The 22,325-nt window shown below is 48.2% G+C and overlaps 1 protein-coding gene and 1 long non-coding RNA gene across 9 annotated transcripts in view; both read right to left on the bottom strand.

Annotated features, from left to right (window-relative positions):
• CAMTA1 (calmodulin binding transcription activator 1) overlaps window positions 1–22,325 on the bottom strand; it is a 228,172-nt gene that overhangs the window by 179,680 nt on the left and 26,167 nt on the right. The window lies entirely within an intron of this gene.
• On the bottom strand, window positions 5,651–15,693 carry LOC114003953. The gene is made up of 2 exons (XR_003546412.2): window positions 15,616–15,693; window positions 5,651–11,969 (listed from the first exon to the last, which is right to left on the bottom strand). It is a non-coding gene; the product is annotated as an uncharacterized LOC114003953 (long non-coding RNA).

The following is a 22,325-nucleotide window of genomic DNA, read 5'->3' as shown; positions in this document are numbered from 1 at the left end:
GCATCATTTATGTCAGCTTCAGTACTGTTGAAGCAGCTCAACTTCCAGGGTTTAGGAGTTTATGCTCTTTCCCAGTAGATATACATTTAGCATCCTCCTCATGCAACTGAAAAAAACCTGGAGCAATAATGGATCAAAACCCCCATAAAAATCATATCCAAACCCAATCTAAACTTTCTCAGATACACAGCTAGAAACAAGAAATTTTGCATCTTGAATTCCTGGAGGAACTGTAAACTAAAGGGAATCTTATTTGCATGTTATTCCTTCCTTTTCCTGAGAACCAGCTTCTTGCCCATAAAGATTTTTACAGAAATCCTCACAGAACACCCCTCCACAAAAAGCTCATGATCCCTCCTACTCAAAGGCAGGCACCTCCAGGCAAGGGTGCAGACTGTGCACACCCGAGTATGGAGCAGATTCGGAACACAATAAATCCAGTGGCACAGACAGCCCTTCTCCTCATTTGTTACCAGCCGAGTGTGAAAATGTTAATGAAGGCAGCTGTAATAATCTACGGGAATTTCCCAATTAGGATTTCATTCACGTCTGCCAGCTCTGGCTCCCACACAGCCCCTGCACATCCCCCCTTCCACCCAACAGCAGCTGTCACTGCCGGGCTCCATCCAGGCACCCTCACCCGGCCACCCCGATGAGGGAAATCGCTACCATCCTATTAACTCCAACTTTTATTATATGTATTCCTAGAAGAAAATGAGTGCATAGAGATTTTAAGTGTGTATCTACCCCCCTACATAGTGTTTGAAATATAACGTGCTGATAGTGTTGGGTCAGGCAATACCACAGCACCTGCTTTTATTGGAAAAGAAAAAAAATTAAAAATTAAATTTTAGGGGTGGCTCATGGCAGCCCTGACTCATGGGAAGCTGGTGCCTTCCTGGTTCAGCAAGATGAGCCCTTAGAGCCTGTCCGGGTGTTGGGAGCAGGTCTCTCTTTCAGCAGAGCAGAAGGGGAAGAGACTCCATGATAAAACGAAGGCATCCTCACAAATAAATTACTTTCCTACCACAGCCGTGTGATTTTTAATTTTCCTCTAATTTCAGGACTGCAGCACTGATATAAAACCCCTCTAAGTGTTTTAGGGAGATGGTAATGGTCCTATACTAAAATAATTTAACCAACACTATAATTTTAGTACCACTATCAAAATGAAATAATGGCTGTTTACGGTGTTACACCTTTCAAATGACCTTCATTTGAATATAAATTGTGGCTCCAAACTCCAAAAGCTGCTCCATTTCAGGAGGCAGCAAACTGAGGATGCTTACCCAGGGTTTACTCTGCCAGCAGATTCTCAGCATAACCACAAAGGCCAAATGGTTTTTGGGGGTTCTTTTCTTCTAAAGTTGCCTAAGACTTGCCTAAAGGATCCATGTGGATCTGACTGGGAGCCTGAGCCACAGCCCTTCACTCCACTCCAAGCACAATGGGAATTGTTCTGTTTTATCTGGAAACACTTCTTGGTGATGGAACCATTCACTCACAGCTCCCTCCTCTACTACCCATCCCAGCTTGGACAAAGAACAAGGATTACTCTGCCAATAATCAAGTACCCAGCTGAGAGATGGTGGTGGATAGGTCCAATCTCAACCTGGGCCTAGGAAAACATCTCATTTAATTTTATTTTTTTAGGTTTAGACTCCGTCTGCCCATCACAGGCTCTTGCACTGCTTTTGGGGACCCTGTGCAGCCACCTCTGTCCAGAGGAGTTGCCAGTGCCTGGGCACTGGGGACCCCTTTGGCACAGACCCGGGCAGCTGTACAGGCACTGCAGAGGGAATGCTGCTCCCAAACGCGGGGCTGTGCAGCCCTCACAGCTCAGCCCCCGCAGCCGGAGCGGGGGCAGCCACGGCCGAGGCTGTGCAGAAGAAATCTCACTACAGACATTTCCTGGTATTCACTCATCCACCTGGGAACCCCAGTCTAGCACCAGCTATTTCTCTCTAATAATGAATTTTTGCCCTTTCATCAACATTAGTCAGAACAAGGTCTGAGAAAATTCCCATTTGGTGCCAGGAATATAACAGAAAACATTGACATGACTGGCAGCAAACAAAGCCAAGCAGTGTGCCCGGCTGTGAGGCAGTACAAGCTGCCACCACCTGATCCTGAGCCCTTCCAAGATCATTCCTAAGTGGGGAAAAAAAGTATTACAAAAAAAAGAGTTTCTCTGTAAAGCACGAGAAGTTGTGCTATGAACTCCCCTCCTGCAGACAACAAAGAGTCATGATCCCACAGGGATGCTCCATCCTCAGGTGCTCAGAGGCACTCATTCTCCCCCCTCTCCCCCAATTCTCAAACAAACCAATGGTGATCCAGGCATCAGGCCAAGAAGCTGGGGTGCCTTTGGTGCTGCTCACAACCTGAGTGCTACACAAGGAAAATCCCACATGCCAAAAATAGGGAGTGTCTGTAAACACTCCCATTCCAAGACACCTACATGTAATTACCTACAACTAGTGATGAGAAGGAATAAAAACCCACTTTTAGTTTTTAATTCTCTTCTCTGTGCATAAAAGCAAGAGAAGCCCTGGCCAGCCGGCCGGCCAGCATCTTGAGAGGGGAAGGGCAGTGTGTGGCCACAACTGTCTGTTTGGCAGCAGCACCATTTTGGGGCAGGAGGAAGGGAAATCCCTTCTCTAAAGGCTGACCTCTGCCTTTCTCCAGAGCCACCTTTCCTCAGCAGATCCAGCCCTCCTGAGGGCAGAGCCAAGCCAGCAGAGGATGCCCCAAGTAGAGATCCTGACACAACACCCATCTCCTCTGTGGTGATAAAAGGGGTTTAAACAAATAGGTATTGTATAAAACATCAGAAAACACAACAAATTAGTGATTAAAAATTAATTTTGCAAAATTACAGTCTTGTTAAGAGATGCCATCAAGGCTTTGCACATTCCTTTTCAGGCAGGAGGAGGAAGGGGACTTAAAACACACTTTATTGTATTTTAACAAAAACTGAAGAGGTAGAGACCCATGCCTTTGGTAGCCTGTCCCCCCACACTGCGTCTCAGGGGTGGCAGCACAGCCCCGTTTGGTGAGATCCAAATGATGCAGTGGGGGCAGGTGAACACCCTGCCCCGAGATCCCACCACAAAACTGCCCGTGGGATGCTCCGACAGGATTTTCATGCACTTGACAGCAAGGACTATGCCAAAATACTCAAGGTCAACAGACCAGCATGGTTTGAGGCAATCTGCACCTCTTAAAACAGTGACAAATATGTTATTTAATTTTAATGAGCTTTTTTGCATCTCCAATCTAATTACGGCATTATCAAGCACTGCTCCGAACTGCAGGTGGCTGCTCATTACTTGGGGTAAGGCTGTCACAAGCATTTTTCATGAATACTAAAAACTGCCTCATTTCACCACCCGCTCTGAAATATCCCCAGCTGATCACTCCACCTCCAAATGTGGGGTTTGGTGTGGTTAACAGAGAGTAGTGCTCACCAGCATGGCTCCTGCAGCCAAAACCCTGAGGGAAATCACCACATCCACTATCTCCCTGTTCTGCACACAACAGTGAGGACACCACGTGACAGGGCACTGAGGAAAACCCCTTGCTTCCAGATTGCTTCCAGTTTTTTCTTTCAACTTAGTATTTTTTCAAACCATTACTAAAAGCAAGGAAAGCTCCAACGTCAAAGGCATTTTGGCAAGATCAAAACTCCTCAGTTTTCCTCTCAAGCTTTGCAAAAAGTCATATTTTTCTACTGTTTTTTGGCCAATTCTTTTGACCGCCTCTCCTCATGGGCCGCAGTTTCCTCCATGAGGCACAAAAACGCTGAGCTCACATCCAAAAGGCTCAGTAACCAGCAAGAATCAGATATTTTAATCCTCCCTGAACTTCTTTTTCCCTGCACATTTTGGTGAGCACCGGCAACAAAGTGATAATGAAACCCCAACAGCAACTTTTCCTCTTACAAAGCAGGGAGGTGAGAAGGACACCTCTCCTCAGCAACCCCAAACCCTCACCCCTCAGGAGCAGCTCAGTTCATCCTTGGAATTGCCTTTCCCCCCCCCAAAACTGCCACAGCCGGCGGCAGTGCACCGACCTGCCTGACCGGGAGCACTCACCTGTGTCCAGGGGCCGCGGGGCGATGGCGGGGGGCGAGGGATGGCGGGGACACCGGGGACACCGGGCTTTGTGCCCCGGGGACACCGGGCTCTGCCCCACAGGGACGCCGCAGGAACGTGAGGGCAGCCCGGGCTCGCGCCGGGCTCGTCCAGTTCCCCTGGCAGCCTCATCAGTGCTAATTGAGGGCACCTGGGAGGGGCGGCGCACGCGGGGCTGGGGCAGCAGCACCTGGGCCGCCTCCTCCCCGCCAACTGTGCACACCTGTGTGTGTGTGTGTGCTCGTGTGTTTGTCTGTGTGTGTGTGTGTGCTCGTGTGTGTGTGTCTGTGTGTGTGTGCTCGTGTGTGTGTGCTCGTGTGTGTGTGTCCGTGTGTGCTCGTGTGTGTGTCTGTGTCTGCATGTGTGTGTCTGTGTGTCTGTGTGTCTGTGTCTGTGTGTGTGTGTGTGTCTGTGTCTGTGTGTGTGTGTGTGTGCTCGTGTGTGTGTGCGTGCTCGTGTGTGTGTGTCTGTGTGTGTGTGCTCGTGTGTGTGTCTGTGTCTGCATGTGTGTGTGTGTCTGTGTCTGCGTGTGTGTGTGTGTCTGTGTGCTCGTGTGTGCGCCCACGTATGCACGCGCGTGCCTATGTGTGTGCACGTGTGTCCGCGCGCACATGTCCATGTCCATGTCCCGGCACACACGACACACACAGCAGAGCTGTTCACACACGTGAACGCTGGAGGAGCCGCGGTTTGGGAAGGAGCGTTCCCGCCGCTGCTGCAGTCCCGGGTGTCCCTCTGACCTTGCTCAAACCGCAGTTCCTTTGGGACGCGGGATCGCTGCCACCGGGCCCCCCCATGGCAGGGGCTGGCGAGGCAGGGACACTGCCCAGGCAGGGACACTGCCCAGGCAGGGACACTGCCCGGCGCTCCCGGGAATTGCTCCTTCCCGGAGGGGGAGCTGCAGGAGGGCCCGTGAACGAGGCACCGCGGGCGAGTGTGGCGAGATCCGCGTTTGCTCAAGCCGGGCCCCGAGGATCTGCCGGCTCCCCCGGCCGCTTCCTCCAGGCCCCTCTAGATAAGCACATTGACTTTAAACTAAAGCGTGTGCCAACAGCTGCAGCTCCGCGACCGGAGCAGGCAGAGATGTGGCGCTGAATGATAATTAAATACATTCTCATCATCTGTCATTTTTTACTGCAGGTGCCAGTGCAATAAATCTGAGCTTGACTCTTCTGTCAGCTGGCAGCAAACATGTTTTAAAGCCAGATCTCGGGGGATGAATTCAGAATGGATTGGCCTTGCACAGGGAGGAGCCACCTCTAACACACCAAGTGGGTAACGCATACCTGATTGCTTTCATAATACTTTTATTATTTTGGTGACACCTTTCAACCTGATCCTACAAAGAGGGCAAACACCTCCACCTCTGTCTCCCCCCACACCCTAACCCTCCCCACATGGCTCTGTTCTCAACCCCCAGCGCTGTCCCAGCATCTTGGTGTGCCCATGGCCCACTAGGGGTACTAGGATTCTGGTCAAAGAGGAAAAAAAAAAATCAAAGAAAAAAAGAAAAATTTAAAAAGAATTCAAATTCATTTAATTAGAACAACTACAACTCAGAAAATTAAACATTTAAGTTACTATGCTGTAAACCCAACTCATCCCTCTGGTGCACAGCGATGGAGCAGCTGTTTCCCCGTGGATGGACGCCAACCTCTCCCCGGTCATCTTGTGGAGAACAGTGAATCCTTCACTGCAGACACTGCTGGGACACCCCGTGTGACACCATTTTCCACACGCCTGTGATGCAGCACCAGCCCCTGAAGTGTAATGACGCTGAAGGAGTGAATGGTTTTGAAGTATTTATTGTTTTACCAATAGTTTTCTTCTCTTTGCCTTTTACACACAGCCTGGCTGACACACAGACCAGGTACAAATCCAGGTGCCACAGGATGCTCCTGCCCCCGAGCTGGCCCCTGTCCCAGGAAGGATGGTAAGCCTGGCCACGGGGACCAGCCCCTATGAGCCCACGTGGGGAAAGCACGGAGCACGAAGGGAAAAGCCAAAACAGCAAAGAGAGAGAACCATGCCCCCAGTTTCGCTAGCGAGCGCCAGCGCCTTGGCACACCATGGTCGGGGCTTGCCAGCTGCACCCGCTATTTATAACACTGGCACTTACATAATTAGAGCTCGACAATTTAAAACACAGGCCTGGAAATCAGAGCACTTTATTTACCCAGTCAAAGCTGTATCAGCGCAGTTGGCTTTCCGAGGGGGGAAGTGGTGTTTATGGAGCACCTGTAGGCGCCTCTCTGCCTCCAGCTGCCCTGAATGGCAGTTCCCTCCTGGCAGCATGGGCTGGTGGGAAACACACAGGTAAATCCTTCAGCAGCACTCTCCGGCTTCCAAGACTTGCTGGACTTTCAGCCTTAAAAAAATCCCAATTTTAATTTGGGGCAGAATATGCATCTGAAGGGGCAAAGAGCTCTGGGTCCTGCCCCAAAGTGGGCACAGGTGCCTGGGCTTGCCCCCAGGTGGTTTCTATCTACATTAACTGTGTGTTCCACCCCTTGATCAGTTTTGACTTTGGCCTGTTACTCTGCCAGCTCTATGTGTGTCCTGGAGCCACAAATGCTTTTTTTAACAAATTAAATTAAATCATAAACAAGCTAAGTGGCTACAGAAGAGCAGAACCCCCCTTTTGTGTGCAGGAACCAAACCCAGTGCTGCCTACTTAGCAGTTTCCTTCACAAGCACACCAGCTCTGCTTGGCTCTCCCTCGCTGGAGCAGCAACACACTTGTAACATCATCAGAACACAGGTAGGACTCCAAAAAAATTTCTGGGAAAAGCCATGACTGAATTCGGGGGCAGGAATCACTGACACTGTACTTACAGCATTGTTACAGACCCTTCCCTACTTCCCATAGTCAGACTATCCTGAGATGGGGTTTTCACCGCTCTCCCCTGCACATTCCTAAACCCACCATCCCCGAACCCAGGATCCACCAGTGCCAAAAATATCTGATGTGGGTCTGCGATAGCCCACGCCAGCGCCACTGCCCACAGCCTCCCCTGCGCTGTAACACCTACTTTAAACAAAAGCATGTTCTCGTTTCATTAAAAACAGTCCCATGGATTAAAGATTTGGATACCACAGCAAAGCAAGTTAAACATTTACTTTCTATTAAAACATCTAAATGAGAAGATTAAAACCTGTTTTACATTAAACAGGCAAAGTCAAATCATCACAGGAGCAGCGTAGCGGGTACTTAGAGCCAAGGCCTTCTGATGTGCAGAGGTAACCCATTTATGGAGGGAGGGATGGGAGGGATTTCCTAAAACTACTCAGAGAGGGGTAAAAAACCAAAAGCAGACATACATTTGAACAAATCTCCCTTCATTGTCCCCACGCCCGCCTCCCAGAGCCATTCTGCTGCAGCTCCAATCAGCTCACTCCTGCTGACAGCTCTTGCCCCAGATTCCCCCATAAAATATTTTCACAGCTTATTACTCTATTTAGCACACTGCACGCTTAAGCTCTTTTGTTTATTTTTCATTTGAGACGGCAGGAGGAGACGATCCAATGGAATGCAGAAGGGGGTTATTGACTGTGTTTAGTGGCAACTGTTCACAGGAGCAGCAGTTAAGAGGTCACGGAGGTGACGCAGACACAGCTGACTGCTGCAGGAATTTATGCTCTAATTTTCTAACATCCAAACAGATTCTGCCTGGTAACAGAAACCACCAAACTACGGCTGTTACTGCCAAGGCAGAATTCCCCCCGGAAGCTGAATGTCTCCCTTTACAGGGCCAAAATCCAAGTCCATTTGTAAGCGCCTGCAGCTGATCTAACAGCGTTCAGACACAAGACCAGCTCGGTCCTGCCATGTGGGTGCTGAGGCAAAGCTCCCACTGCCGCCAGGCACCTCTTCCACAGCGTGTATTAGCCAAGCTCCAGGATCACCCATCCCACCAAAAGGTTTTGGTGATGCAGTTTCAGATGAGTGCCAAACCCACAGGGTAACACAAAGCACCGTTGCTGCCAGACATGGTCCTTCATCCAAACACCGAACGTGGGCACTGACCCGGCACGTGCAGCGATGCCCCGCGGCTGGCAGAGAACCCCCGTGGGGACTCGCACACAGATCCCAGCCCCGAGTTTCAGAGCGATGTACTTTCATGTACTAAGCAGCCAATTTTACACTCCCCCACTACCACAGCTCCATCAGTTGATCTTGCTGCCATTAAAGGAAGGCATCGGAGTTCCCACGCTCCATGTAACAGAATTAGACTGAATCCCCCCAAATGTCCTAGAGGTCATCCCAAAGAGAAGTCTCTACTTCAGTTTCTTTTTCTACTTGGTTTCAAAAGTTTATTTTAAAAGCAAAAAGCAGAAGGAAGCGAGGGGCAGAGCAGACGCATGCAGCCCCTGGGATAGAGGGTTGTTTACTTTAAAAAGATCACAGAATTTCAGGGTGAAGCAGCACCCAGCAGAAGGGAGAATCCCTTGGAAGTGCTGCTTAACTGGCCTTGTCAGAGAAGTTTTTTGACATGAGCATGTACTATGTAAAAGGAATCATACCTTTGATTAAAATATTTGGAAAAAAGTTGTACAGCCAGAAACCAAAGGGAAGTCTCACCGTTATTTCTCATCTGATCACACTGAATAAAAGGGTCCAACTTACAAAGTATTTTAGGACAGAACTTTGAGGCTCTACTGCAAGCAAATGCATTTTGCTGCTTGTGCAGACTAAACATACTATATACAGACAGGAAAGTAGCTGGGTGGCCCCAAGGCTCGTTGTCAAGAAGTCACACGACCAACGCTCATGGGGAAGGGTCCCAGTACCTGCTGCGAGCGGGAGGCACGGGAACAGCCCTGGGACACTTTGTGGCTACCACTCGCTCGACCCTGCAGCAGCCGGGCGTTGGCATTCCCGCTGCCATCACTTGCGCTCCAACACCCAGACGTGGGAGCCCCCGGGCAGGCAGCGGGATGCTGCGAGCCCGGCGCTGAGCTCCGCCCGCAGCCCTCCCCGGGGCGGCTCAGGCGCTGCCCTCGCCAGAGCCACGCCGGTGGCTGCCCTACAATCGCTGTCTCCTCCCGCAAACCTGCACATTCAGTGCCTTCACAGCACCCTCCTGTGGGGATTCCGCGTCCGTACAGACACGGGGGCAGCTGGAAACGGGGCGCGCTGGAAACCCTCGTCCTCCGGCGATGCCGCAGGGACGGACAACTCCAGCCGCCTGAGCCGGCGGCCCCGCTCCGCCCGCGGCACCTCCACATCCCGGTACCGGGCGGGACGAGGCGATGCCAAAGCACCGCGGCACCGGCACCGCCCGGACAGGACAGGCAACCGCGGGGGCACCGCCCGGCCTGAAACCAGCTCGTCCGTAACCGACTGACTCACAGAGCCAAGCAGTGACAGGTAATTACAAAACCAAGTAAAAACCCACGGCTAAAGCAGATTTCCTGTAGCAATCCCTGACAAATACAAACTGTACCCCAACTTCTTCCCCGGGGTGTGCGATTGCCCCCCATGGGGTATTATCAGTGCTTAAAACCTGCTCTCAAAACCAGGGAAACCTTCATTTTGCAGCACATCATTTGGAACCACATCCACTTTAACACTTTTTCTACTTTCATAGTGATGCTGCATTTTCATTCAGATACTTAAAAACATTTTTATCAGAACTTACAATGATTTTACATAACACTTTGCACCACGATGAAAACCAGTCAGTGTACTCATTTTTAAGAGAAGGAAGATTTAAGAGAGTTTATAATAATTATGTTACTAAACATTTAAGTTAAAAAAAAAGTATGCATGTTACTTACACTGTTGATTTACAGCATTCAGAGTGGTGCCAAGATACAGAAATCCCAACTATCATACACCTTCCCACTTTTTGCAAGGATGCTGCAAAATTAAGAGTTGGATGAATCTAAAATCTGAATTACTGATTACCCTCCAGGTTATGCAGTAATTTAACATCCCTCAGCACACGTGACTTGCAGAGCACATACAGATCAGTTCACTTGTGCAATGGGCAGCAAGAATGTGTGGCATCATTCACTTTTGAAGCCCCTCACACCAGAATAATTCATCTGAATAGATGATGCTTCTGCAGGAACAAATCAAGTTTTTTGCTTCTCAAATGAACAGGATTTTTAAACAAGTCTGGCAGAAGAGCATTAGGTGAAGCGCAGACACACTACAGGCACCCATCTCTAGTTTACATGCTCTAAAGCAAGAGTGATCATGGGAGGGATGATAATCCCTCATTTACTTCTTCCTCCACCTAGAGAGGGAAGTTCTTTCCATACCCTTAACTGCCTGGCAATGACCGTTTTCCCTTGTCGGGAATGGCATGTTTTCCCTATCCCTGAAGTACATGAGTATCCTGTCATGGAAAAGAACAGGCCATAGAATCAATCACAGAAGCTGTCAGAGAAGAGAAGAGCATCTAGTCTGGAAAATTCAGGTGCAAAACTGCAATTAAAAACTGCCGTTCCATTGCCACAAAGCCTTTCCAAACCATCATCCTGGACTGTAACTAAACCCTCCTCTTGAAAGTTAAAATTTCACTGCACTCATGAAACTCTGAGAAAGGAAGAGCTGCTCAGCTACCAAATTCTGAAGACATAACTGAGCTCTACGGCTGCTCTTCCAGGGCAATGAAAGGCTGAGGCTGATGGGAAGAGGGTGTGTGGAGACTGGGAGCAAGGGCTGAAATCCATCCTGCAGAACCCAGGAAGCTGAGAAGCAGACGTGGCAGAACAGAGCAGGCAGAGCTGCAGCAAGATGCACCAAGCACGATTTTTGTTGTTAGTGTGCCACGAGGTCTGTGTCAGGGAAGGCTGGGTAGGACAGGAGACTCCCCTCACTACCAGATGTACAACACAACTTACTACTACCATCAGAAACTACAGCACCATCCGGGCAGCAGCAGCAGGATTTTCCAGATGACAACACTTCATTTCTACCTTGAATATCAGTTCTTTCTCCATTACCCAGCCCTGCTCAGGGAATAGTGGAGCTATTCCCAGATACAAAGAAAATGTGTCCTAAATAAATGGAGAAGAGAAAGGCAAATAAAATGTTTGATAATAAAGTCTTGCAAGCTGTAGCCTTTTACAGGAGGGAAATTATCTTCACAGCCGGAAAGACACCTCTCCTGGCATCAGGGTCAGAACTTCTTAAGGAACAGTGAAGCCCAGACCGTCCCTAACCCAACAGGTACCTCAGGAGCACTGTTCCCCAGCTGCCACCTACTATACATCCACAAGAGAAAAAGTGAAGCTGCAGCATAAACCCCGGTTATCAAATTACACATGGATCAAACTACTGAATCAGTATATTCCTCAGCCTCTCCTCAGCCCACCGCCCTGCCAACGTGTGAGGGCCGAGGTGGACGGGAAGTGAACAGATGGCCCCGGGTGACAGAGCAGAACTTTCATCAGGAACGCACATCGCGGTGCCTTCCAGGCCCCTCCAAGGAACAGAGAAAGGCAAGTTGTAGTATTTGTTTCATACGTTCATCACAACAGGAACATCAGCCAGATCTAGACTAGGTCCAAGGGATAATCACTGTAATTAGTGCTTCGTTCATATAATTACCAGCAGACCCTGTAACATTTTACAATGGAGGTAATTACCCACATTTTACAGCTGAGGAAACAGATAACAGTGCAGGTGAGTAACTTAAAAGAAATCATCAGTGAAACTGTGGCGCAGCCAGAGACTGCAATTATCCTTATTCCCAGCCAAGGCTCTCCCCAATAATCCGTGCTGAATTCACTTCTGTCTTGTGGGAAGGAATCCAGAGAAAATAAACACAAACTGGAATTTCCAATGTCTAGAAGAGCTGAAAAGCAGACAAGCCAAACCTGAAGGAGAAATAAAAACACATGTTTAACACTGAGCATTTTCTGAGCTGAATTGAAGCTACGAGCGAGGGACAGGCAAAGGACCCTGCTCTAGCAGACACAAAGCCAATGTGGGGTGTCAAGTGCTACAGTTCTACTTCTGAAGCAGAGGAAAAGCAGAAGCACAGGAGCAGGTCAGGGCCGGCTGCCCAGCGGCACCGGCTCACCCTCTCAGCCATCAGAGACCTTAACGCGCTTTGAGAAGTTAGAGATTAAAGCAGGAGCAATAATTAAATTTAAGGACTTAGCAAACCAATGCACACCCAGAGCAGCAAGCAGGGTGACAAGCCTGAGAAATTCACCCCCAGCCTGGGGAGAACCTCCCCACAGAGTTGCTGCCAGGGCCCGTGCTCTGCTGCGAGGCCAGAGCAGCACTCGGGCTCTGCTGGAAAGGGGGAATTCCCTTCCCCTTCACACTAGAGCAGCAGGATCTGTGCCTAGAAGCCACCAGCCATGAAACACGAGTAAGGTCTGTTGCCACTTGCTTAGTTTACTGTGTACAGTAAGGTACTACACAGAAATCTGTGTTTTCCCAGATATAGGCCTGGGCAGGGGGTATAGACCTGTCCTGTACCTTCATCCTGCACCTCTGGATGAGCTTCAGTATTAATAGAAAATACAGTGTGCATATGCTGACTGATAAATCTGATTTTTGAAAGTAGTCCAGGCCAAAGTGAGCAATTTGCTGCTGTCTGAGTATGTTTTATTAAAAGAGCAGTACACACAGGTGTCTCTCAGGTTGAATAAAGCAGATTACATTAATCCAACCCCAGCTGCATTACCTGAACTGCAAGACATGCAACACTCTAAATCTTGCACATGTGCCAGGGATTTCAATTCAACCCTTCAGCATTTGGTTAAGGTTAGCATGTAAAAGCCTCCAGCAGCAGAAGATACTGCACAGATTTCAAAATTAAGACTTGTTTCAGGAGTGGACGTTATCAACATTCTGGCTTTGAGTAACAGAAAAACCTCATAGGCAGGAGCAAATCTCTCAATAGAGTATTCTCTCAATATTTAAATAGACAAATGTTTTGCTTTACAAACATCTTGCAGCATTTGTGTAGTTCTTTGATTAAGTGTTTGAAGAAAACATGTATTTTAGTTCCTGCTCTGTAAAAAACAAGCTCAGTAAAGTGAATGAAGTTCCATCATTTCTTGCCATCCCAGGGTCAGCTGTTGCTGTTCCTGCTGTATCCAGCAGCACTGCAGCAGAAACCTGGGGATGGATTTTACGCTGGGGCAATGCTACTGCTAGGTCAACAAAGCAGCTTTTCTCGCTAGTATTTACTGGTTTTTATACAAGAAACTGAGGACAATTCCTAACTCCTCCCTTCCCAAGCGTCCTGGAAGCCCATGCAACAGCTGAACAGGCATAACCCATGTTATTACACCGGTTTCTGCGGATAAACATCTGCGTCTAACACAATACGTGGAAAGATCACAACAAAGCATGCACCACTCTGTCACCCCACCACCTTGGGAGCTACACCCAGCTAGTTCCACGGCTCAGAGCGCTTACCTTATGAAAGGAGGCAGGATGGACATGACAAAACATGAAATGACAAAAAAGAAACAAGACATTCTAACCATATTTTAAGCTAATCTGTTTTTATATTATTGACTCCAATTCCCAACAAACATTTTTATTCCATCTCTTCTTTTTCCCTGCTATTTGTTCTAGCAGAAGGCAACTGCCAGCCAGCCCTCTGCACAGGGAGGGAGATTCCCTTCAGTTTCCAGACGTCTAAATAAAGGTTTTTTAAAAATTGCTTCCCCGGAAAGTCAAGGCATTCACATCTAACTGCTGCCAACATAAAAGATGTGTTACAAGGAGGAGAAAAACAGTCTTCAAGGAGCTTTCTTGAGCAAAATAAGTATTTTTTCCACTGAGTTTTAAAAACCCTTTTCTGGAGACTGGAGAAATAGCTCAAGATGATTTCTAGAGGATCCTTCTTATCAGGCTGACAGGCAGCATTAAACCCAGAGCCAGAGCCAAATTCCAGCTATCCCAGACACACTCAGTGAGGAGCAGTCTGTGTATCAGAACTGATGACTCCAGGTCTCCAAAAACTATTATAGCTAAAATTTGGAACAGGAGGGGAAAGCAAGAAACCACCTGAATGCTTAAAGCACTGATGTAGGTAGGCTGTGATGGTCCAGCACAGCTTGTAGCCATGGGGTCAGAGAAACTCACACACCAATATGGAGGTGCTGGGCAGAGAATTCTGTGAATTCTGGACCTGCCATGTTATTTTAACAGGCAATTCTGCCACACAAAGGCAGTTTAAAAACAGGGATCTTGTGGTTAAGCACAGAGATCAGTGCTGGAAATACCTTTCTCAAGCAGGGATGCCAATCCAAACCAGCTGCTTCCTGAACCATGCTCTGGTGATGATGGTGAATCCCTGCTGCTCACACAGAACTTGGGGCTGATCCCCCGGGCCTTTCAGAGGACTCACAGGGAAGGAGGCAGCTCAGTCTCCACCCTGGGGGTCAGCAGGACCCCCAGACAGGGAAGCAGAGCTTGCTGGGTGTTCGGGTGGGCTTCAGGCTCCTCCCAAGGCCAGGCACTGGCAGAGCCCATTGGGACTATGTAAACAGCTCGCTGCAATTTTAATCTGTAGTTCCAATGAATGATATATTTATAAGCATCAACAAGGCTCTAAGAAGACCTAAATCCACTTCAGTGTTCATTTAGAAGCTTCATTTGCGTGCAAGGAAAACTGCAGCATTAAATGTTAGAGAATAAAATAATGAGACACTTAAAAAGCAATCTGTACTTCAGTGGGCCGTGCTCCATGGATTTCACATGATCATTTACCAGACAAAACCAGAATCTGGCCAAAATCCGTCTTATCCACCGGTTCCCTTTCAATAGGAAAATGGAAAGAATCAGCTACTAAGCTTTGGGGGCTTTGCCATCCCACGTACACACCATGCTGCTTCCCTAAGCACAGCCGTGCCTAAAGCACAGCTCCAGGCATCGATAACTTCCCTTTGGGCTCCAAAGATAATGGAAAAATAAATGCAAATTGAGTTTCAATTGAGATTTTCATTTTGGTCTAAAGCCTAATCTTTTATTAAAACAGCTATCAGTTTGGAGCTGATGCTTAGGAAAAGTTATCTTCAGGATAGGGAACAAAATTTCAACAGCAAAGAATAGTTCTTATTCATAAGAGTATCTGAAATACTCGCATGGTTACTTTAGGCTATCAAAATGTGACTGAAGGGGACATGGATGGGCCATGGGTCTTACTGAACAAAAGAACTGTAGAAAAAATGCAAATGAAAAGCGAAGATGTACATAAATATCAAAATAAATTAGATTACGTACTGGGAGAACACATCAAAAAAAGTAAAGTATTATACAGGCAACATACACACTGTTGAACTTAAAAGAAGCAAAAACCAACACAAATTGCACAGTTTATTAACAACTGAAACAATGTTTATTCAAGAAAAGCCAACATTACCCATCCTCATAGAAAAAAAAAAAAAAGACATTTGGGGAGGTCAAAGAACACTACAGTTTAAAATGATGAAATGTTACAGCTTACACACCAAAATTAAAAATGAAATGAAATTAAAAAAATGAAATGGTTACCAAAGTAATGCAGGTCAAGGGATCAAAGATGAAGGGTCACACACTATTAAAAAGAAATCCAAAAGGGCGTCTGCATCAAGATCTCTGTAAAACAAAGGAGCTTCAGTGAGTAAAACTAGAACCTTCTATGGAAGCACATCAAAGCTCCCACACTCCACACCCAGGCCTGCGCCAGCGGCCACCAACCCTCCTGGGGCCACCGACCCTCCTGGGGCCACTGACCCTTCCTGTGGCCACCGACCCTCCTGTGGCCACTGACCCTTCCTGTGGCCACCGACCCTCCTGGAGCCACTGACCCTTCCTGTGGCCACCGACCCTCCTGTGGCCACCGACCCTCCTGTGGCCACTGACCCTTCCTGTGGCCACCGACCCTCCTGTGGCCACTGACCCTCCTGTGGCCACTGACCCTTCCTGGGGCCACTGACCCTTCCTGGGGCCACTGACCCTTCCTGTGGCCACCGACCCTTCCTGTGGCCACCGACCCTTCCTGTGGCCACCGACCCTGGCAGCACCAGATGACTCCTGTTCCCAGCCACTTTGGCTTGTTCTTATTAACCTCCCTGCAGACAGGCTTCTACAATTTCCCCACTTTCATACTGGGGTGCTGGTTTCCTGCTGCCCTGGTCAGCGCCGAGGGTAGGAGCAGCACTGCCCGAGCTGTGTTGGCTGCAGGGCAGAGCGCACGGTCCCACACGGGCACTGAGCTGTGCCAGGGAGGCTCTGCTGAGGTCACAACACACGGGCTGTCAATGCAACTGGCAGATCATCGCTTCTCAGGGAAAGCTTGACACGTTTTTCCAAGAGTTTCCTTTATTCACTGTGATTGTGGAAATCTGGTAATTAGTGACACACGTGCACACTGAACCCCTCGCATTGTAATGTATTGCTTTAACGCTACAATAAAAAAGTAATTCAAATGTGGTTTCTAAGACAAAGGCCTCTCCTCCTGGAATTTCAATTACACAGAAGCTATAAAACAACCTTTGGTACCCATTTCCAAGCAAGATGCAGTCAATTATCTATAATAAATTTATGCAGAGAACGTAATATTTACATCAGATAACTTTTGGAGAAAGACAACCACCAAGGGCATTGCATCCCTCTTCAATCCAGCATCCCTCCCCCTGCCTGGCAAGGCATTAACTTTTGTGAGTCTTTTATCTGGACCAAACCAACCCGATGCTTGAAGCCAAGAAACAAAATCGCCGCACGAACCTCTGTCTTTGTAAGGCAAAGAAGCCCCCAGTGTCAGAGAACCACCATATGTAACACTGACATACAGTGCAAGGATCTAGTCTGCCTGGATGTTTTCCCAGAAAACACATCTCATCCTTCCACATCACTTCTGCTTCACGCATGTCACAGTGAGGAACACACTGCAGAACGCAGAAAGGTCCATATTCCCCCTCAGCAGCACTGTCTGACAAAACCTCCTGCTAAAGCTACTGCCACATGCTGGAGTTAAAGCTCGGTTCCTGCCATTATTTGCAACATTTCTCAATTCCAATTTCTGTGAACCAAACCAGTTAAGTCCACGTTTCCACTGTTCTCTCACCGTTTTTTTGGGCTGGCTCCTCTCACCGCGACTCACACTGCAGGTGTTCCAGATGACCTCGCTGTGAAGGAAAGCAGTTTGGGAACCCAGGGACTTCACTCAATAGCACAGACACAGGCTTGCAGTGACTCAGCAGCTAACTAAGTCCGAAGGCACCAACGTGAGTGGTGTGATCAGGAAGACTGAGAGCTCAGGAATCTCACAGAGGTGTGCAACACGGATGTTCCCGTGGGGCACACCAACATTGTGGGGCTCCCTCACTAGTTCTCAGGTAACACAAAGATGAGTTTTAGGTAACTCTAGGAACATTTTACCCCTGGAACTACAAGGCCTCCCAGGAGGTGCAGCTCTCCGGGGCTCCCCGGTGGCTGGCTCGCCCCAAGGCTGTGTGCTGCCAAACAGCTCCTGTGGTCTGTCAACAGCAGAGCACTGACATCACATCCACAAAGCCTTGGTTTTTCTTTCCCTCCACCGCAGTAATTCCACCCCCTCCCACTCTCCTCGGGACACTGTTCCCCGCAATGATCACTGCTTTGGCAGGAAACAGACCGGTTTCCCTCTTTTTCTTAGGCACTGCCCCTGCAGAAAACCTTCGCTTTGATTGGCACTAATTTTTCCTTCATATCTAGTTTTAATTTTTCACCTGATTCCCTGATTTTTCTCTTCCAAATGCAACAGCCACCCTCGGAAGCAGCAAACCTGAGATCAAGATGACAGGATTTCAATCACTTACAAAATATAATCTCCTCAGTTCCCATTCATTTGCCAAGTGAACCAATTCCTTTGTGTGTGTACATGCCAGGCCCTGGCAGAGAGACTGAGATTGACTTTGTAAATTGACTTTGTTGTAACATTTTCCTTGTAAAATGAGGTACAAAGTATAACTTGTGTAACATCAGTGAGTATTTTAGCGCCAGGCAAGCCAGAAACCCAGATACATGATGCAGAGATACCTACCACTACTACTGGTGTTCCTGTAGGTAAAAAGGTAAATACTAACTGAATTAATGCACTCTGATGACTCACTCCCGTTTCAAGAAGGGTGCTGTAATTAATAACTCCAACTTTTTATTCCCCACACACCGGATTCCACTTTCTCTTCTGATACTACACTTCGGGGTAACCATACATCATGTATGGTTACCAAGGATGAGCTGCAACAGATGACACAGGTTAGGAAAAGCACACCAGCAACTGGAGGAAATAATATTCCACCTTATTTTCCCACATTCCCAGACCAATCTACAATACCCTTTTTTTTTTTTTAATTGTGTTAAGCATAAGACAGACAAAGGATTCCAAGCTGCTCTACAGCTGCTGAACTACGGTCATTTACACAACTCACTCTTAGTGGAGGACCTAGAGGTGTCCCATAGCAAAAAAAAACAATTCCACCAGACCAATTCCACTCCAAACTAATCTCTAGAGAGTTTCAAAAATACTCAGCAGTACTTTGACAGGTTACTAATGGCAAACAATCAGGTGGTTAAATACCACGACCATTTTATATTTTGTGTATAATATGCTAAAACTAATGATGAAGCAATTTTTTTTCTTTAGGCTATCATGAAGTGTAAAAAAGTAAATTAATTCAATCGAGTTCACTTGGAAAACAAAAACAAATGAGGAAGGCAGTGCATTATCCCCGACCCTCCATTTGATCTGTTGGCTGTGCTTTCCACGAGCCACTCTGTTTCCAGTACTCTGACACAGTAACTGCCCTGAACTGCCAAATCAGCCATTTTTCAGCAGTGCCCACATGAACCAAACGGAAGGGGAAAAAAGGTTTTCCCAAAAAGGAAGATGAGGAATCCCTCTGTATTTGAGCATGAACAGCATGGCAGGTATTCCTGCTTCTGTTCCAAGTTGCCAGGACCAGCAAGTAACCTTCCGATTCTGCTCAGTCCCCAGCCTGCTCACAGCACACAACTCAGGAACTGCAAAAGCAATGCCAGCAGCATGTTCCTGCTTTGCACATTAAACAAAGCACATAATTTCATTAATTTCACAAAATAAACCCACGATGAAGTGCTTCTTCATTTTTTCTGCCTCATTCGGGATCAGCCTCAAACCCCAAGCACAGGCACAGCGGGAGGAGCCGCCCCCACGTGCCAGACAACCCCAGTCAGGTGTATGAACACTTCGCTACTGCTCTGCTCTTCTCACGCTGCAAACTCTATTTCCCTTGGACTTCACTTGCAGAGCTTTCTTCTTTAAAGGAAGTGGCATTCCTCACATTCCTGCTGGTGGCCCAGAGGAGGGACAGGCTCTGGAAGCACGGTACCACTGGCTGGCAGCACGGATACCCCGCTCACTGGTGGACAAACCCAGGTGGGACAGGCCTCTCCCAGGTAAGGGGTTCACAGACCACCACCACTGAAATGAAGGATGCAAACTGACACTGATGTTCTGGATTTCACAGATGCTCTGGCTGCTTGAGCACTTGGCAAACACTTTGCCCCCAAGAGGGCATCGCCTGCCATTCCCAATCCCTTGCGTTAACATGCCTCAGTCCCCAGGTGAGCTGGTGCAACCCCAGGTGCCAGAGTAGCAGGGGCAGGAGGAGCTGCTATGGGGAAGCACACCCCAGCCAGTCTGCAACCACTTCCCCACTGCTCCTTCAGCCGTGGATCATCAGGCAGAACAAAACCAACAGCACTTCTAGTAACAGCATTTGCCATTACCATTCAGAATATTTTATACTCTGTGATCACATGGGCAGCAGGCAATTAGTCAAAATTCAATATTCTTATTGCTCTTGAGATACCCCAGAGCTGACAGGGACTGTGGGGATGTCCCAGCCTTGTGGGCTCTCTGCAGGTGCAGGGCTCTTGCAACAGTGGCCAGCCTTCAGCTTCGGGAACCCTGCGCTTCAGCTCAACACACCCGAATTAACGTGAGCTTGATGGAAAAGATTCAAAAAATACTCTGGACTTCACAGTCCCCAGGGAACCACACTGAGTGCTGCTCCTTTTCCAGGGAGTTTTGCCATCTTGATGGCACATCGCGGAGGGGACGCCATGACCTGGACAGGCACCCCTTCCACGCTCCGACTGTGGGGGTGACACAAATTGGTCCCATATATTTGCTCAACCCCACAAATTTGTAACATATTCAGCTACTTTGGAGAATAAGGAATGAACTGGGACATGTAGTGCAGGGTTACAATACACAGTGCCATCCTGGGCAGCCTTAAAACACAGAGGTTTTTTGTAAGAGTCAATTCTAAAAGGCACTTAAAAGCATTAAAAGAAAAAAAAAGAAGCAGTGGCAGTAGCCATGCTGCCAGGTCTGTACCAGGGCAGGGCCGACAGGAGCCGTGCGCTGACTGGCTGACCGGTGCTCAGTGCCAGGCCCAAGGAGAGCTGGAGTGGCGGGCGGCAGGGACCTATCGCTTTCCTGCCTCCCTGCCAGCGTCTGGGAGCATCACAGCCAGCCCAAAGGCTCCAGACTCGCTCCTCATTCAGTCTGGGTCCCTCACGTCCCTCAGGCAATTCTCCAAACCTTCAAGATCTTCTCTGTGCTTTAGAAAAAAGATGGCAAATAACTCTCTGTCAAGCGAAGAGGAGAATGTCAGTGTCGTGCGAGCAAAGCGAGAACGCCAGAGCACATCGAGATGTCAGTGAACACACGATTCGGGCCCCAGGGCAGCAGAGACAAAGAATTTCTTCCTATGCTAAATATGCTCAAAATACAGAGTTTCATAATTGCATTATTTGCATACTCTCCCAAGCAATACCTGAGCCTGGAATCTGCAAAACGTGGATGCTGGCTGATTCCGGAGAGCAGGGCAGTTCTGTTGTGCCCCTCCAGACAAGCCCAAGCTCATGAAGCAATTACTACTGCTTTTTCTACCATGGAAATTCTGGGCTTCTCCCAGCAGAGAACGTAAATAGAGAATACTGTTGGAACCAAAGCCTGAGGTAGCATTTTACATTTCCAATGTTTAACTTTTTCTTCTTTCTCCCACCACGTCATTAAGTGTTTACAGGGATGATTAATGACTGCGTCTGCCAACTGTTAACGAACGGCATCTCTGCTCAGAGCCGCAATCCAGTGCCTGGCAAGCACTGTGCAGAGACAAGGTTACTCCAACATCCTTGAGCCCCAGTGCCCCTGGAAGCTCTCTCATCCCAGACAACCTGGTCCCTGGACAGAAAGCAGCAGGATGCATCTCCTGCGGACAATGTATCTTGCTGCCCGAAGCCACTAGTGGGTAATGAGGCAGCCAAGACATCTTTACCACCTCCATCAGGGGACACAGGAGCTCAGCTGGGTGCCAGAGGCCACTGGCTCAGCGCTTTGGGAGCCCGGCCCCACTGCCCATGGAAGGGAGCAGAGACCCAGCCCCTGAAATCCCCGCTCGAGGTGCACTGCCAGCACACTGAGCGGGAAGCCTTTGCTCCATCCGTGCACTGACACCAAACTGGATCTGCATTACACAAACCCTGAAGTGGTTCACAGTGAATGACAACTGAACCCCGAGAGCGAGGAACTCCCTCACATACACAGAGCACTGCCAAACTTTCTAGCAATTAACTGATTTGTCCTAACGTGAGAAACTGTATGAAACCCTGTCTCTATCCTCTCCCAGAGCCAGAAAAATAAGCACAACACACCTTCACAGGCATCTCTAAAATTTAAATCTGTAATTAATTGCTTGGCTAAACTTATGATTTTCTATCTCTGGTAAAAAAAAATGAATTAGAAGGAACACTTCCTTCAGTAGAAAATACAAAACTGCTATAAACTTGATTTAAGACAAGATGACATCTTGGTATGTAAATGTATTTCCATCAAACATTTCAGTTCCAAATGCATGCTCTGATGGAAAGCAAACACCTCGATAACATGTTTGAAGCATTTTTAAGTGCTCCATTTATCTTGCTGCTCAGCACGTGATTTTACTACCTGTAAAATCAACCACAACCCATCCAGCTCTCAGAGGATACAGTTTCTCTGTCCCGGCTATCCAATCCAGAGCAACATCTGACCATTATCCTCAAGCTGCAGATGAAAGCGCTCAGAAAAAGTTATTTGCAGTGTTCCCATGGTGATGCCCCGGCAGAGGAACGAACAAACCCCATCTGCTCTCTGACCTCTGTGCCGGCAGCACCACGGGGCTGATGGAGCCCAGGCCCAGTGACAGCACGTG

Source organism: Pipra filicauda, unplaced genomic scaffold (assembly GCF_003945595.2).
Source record: "Pipra filicauda isolate LSUMZ 115617 unplaced genomic scaffold, ASM394559v2 scaffold427_size588224_pilon, whole genome shotgun sequence".
In the NCBI taxonomy this organism is placed as follows: Eukaryota; Metazoa; Chordata; class Aves; order Passeriformes; family Pipridae; genus Pipra; species Pipra filicauda.
Note: the sequence above shows the minus strand (reverse complement) of the source record. Positions and strands in the feature narration are given on the sequence as shown.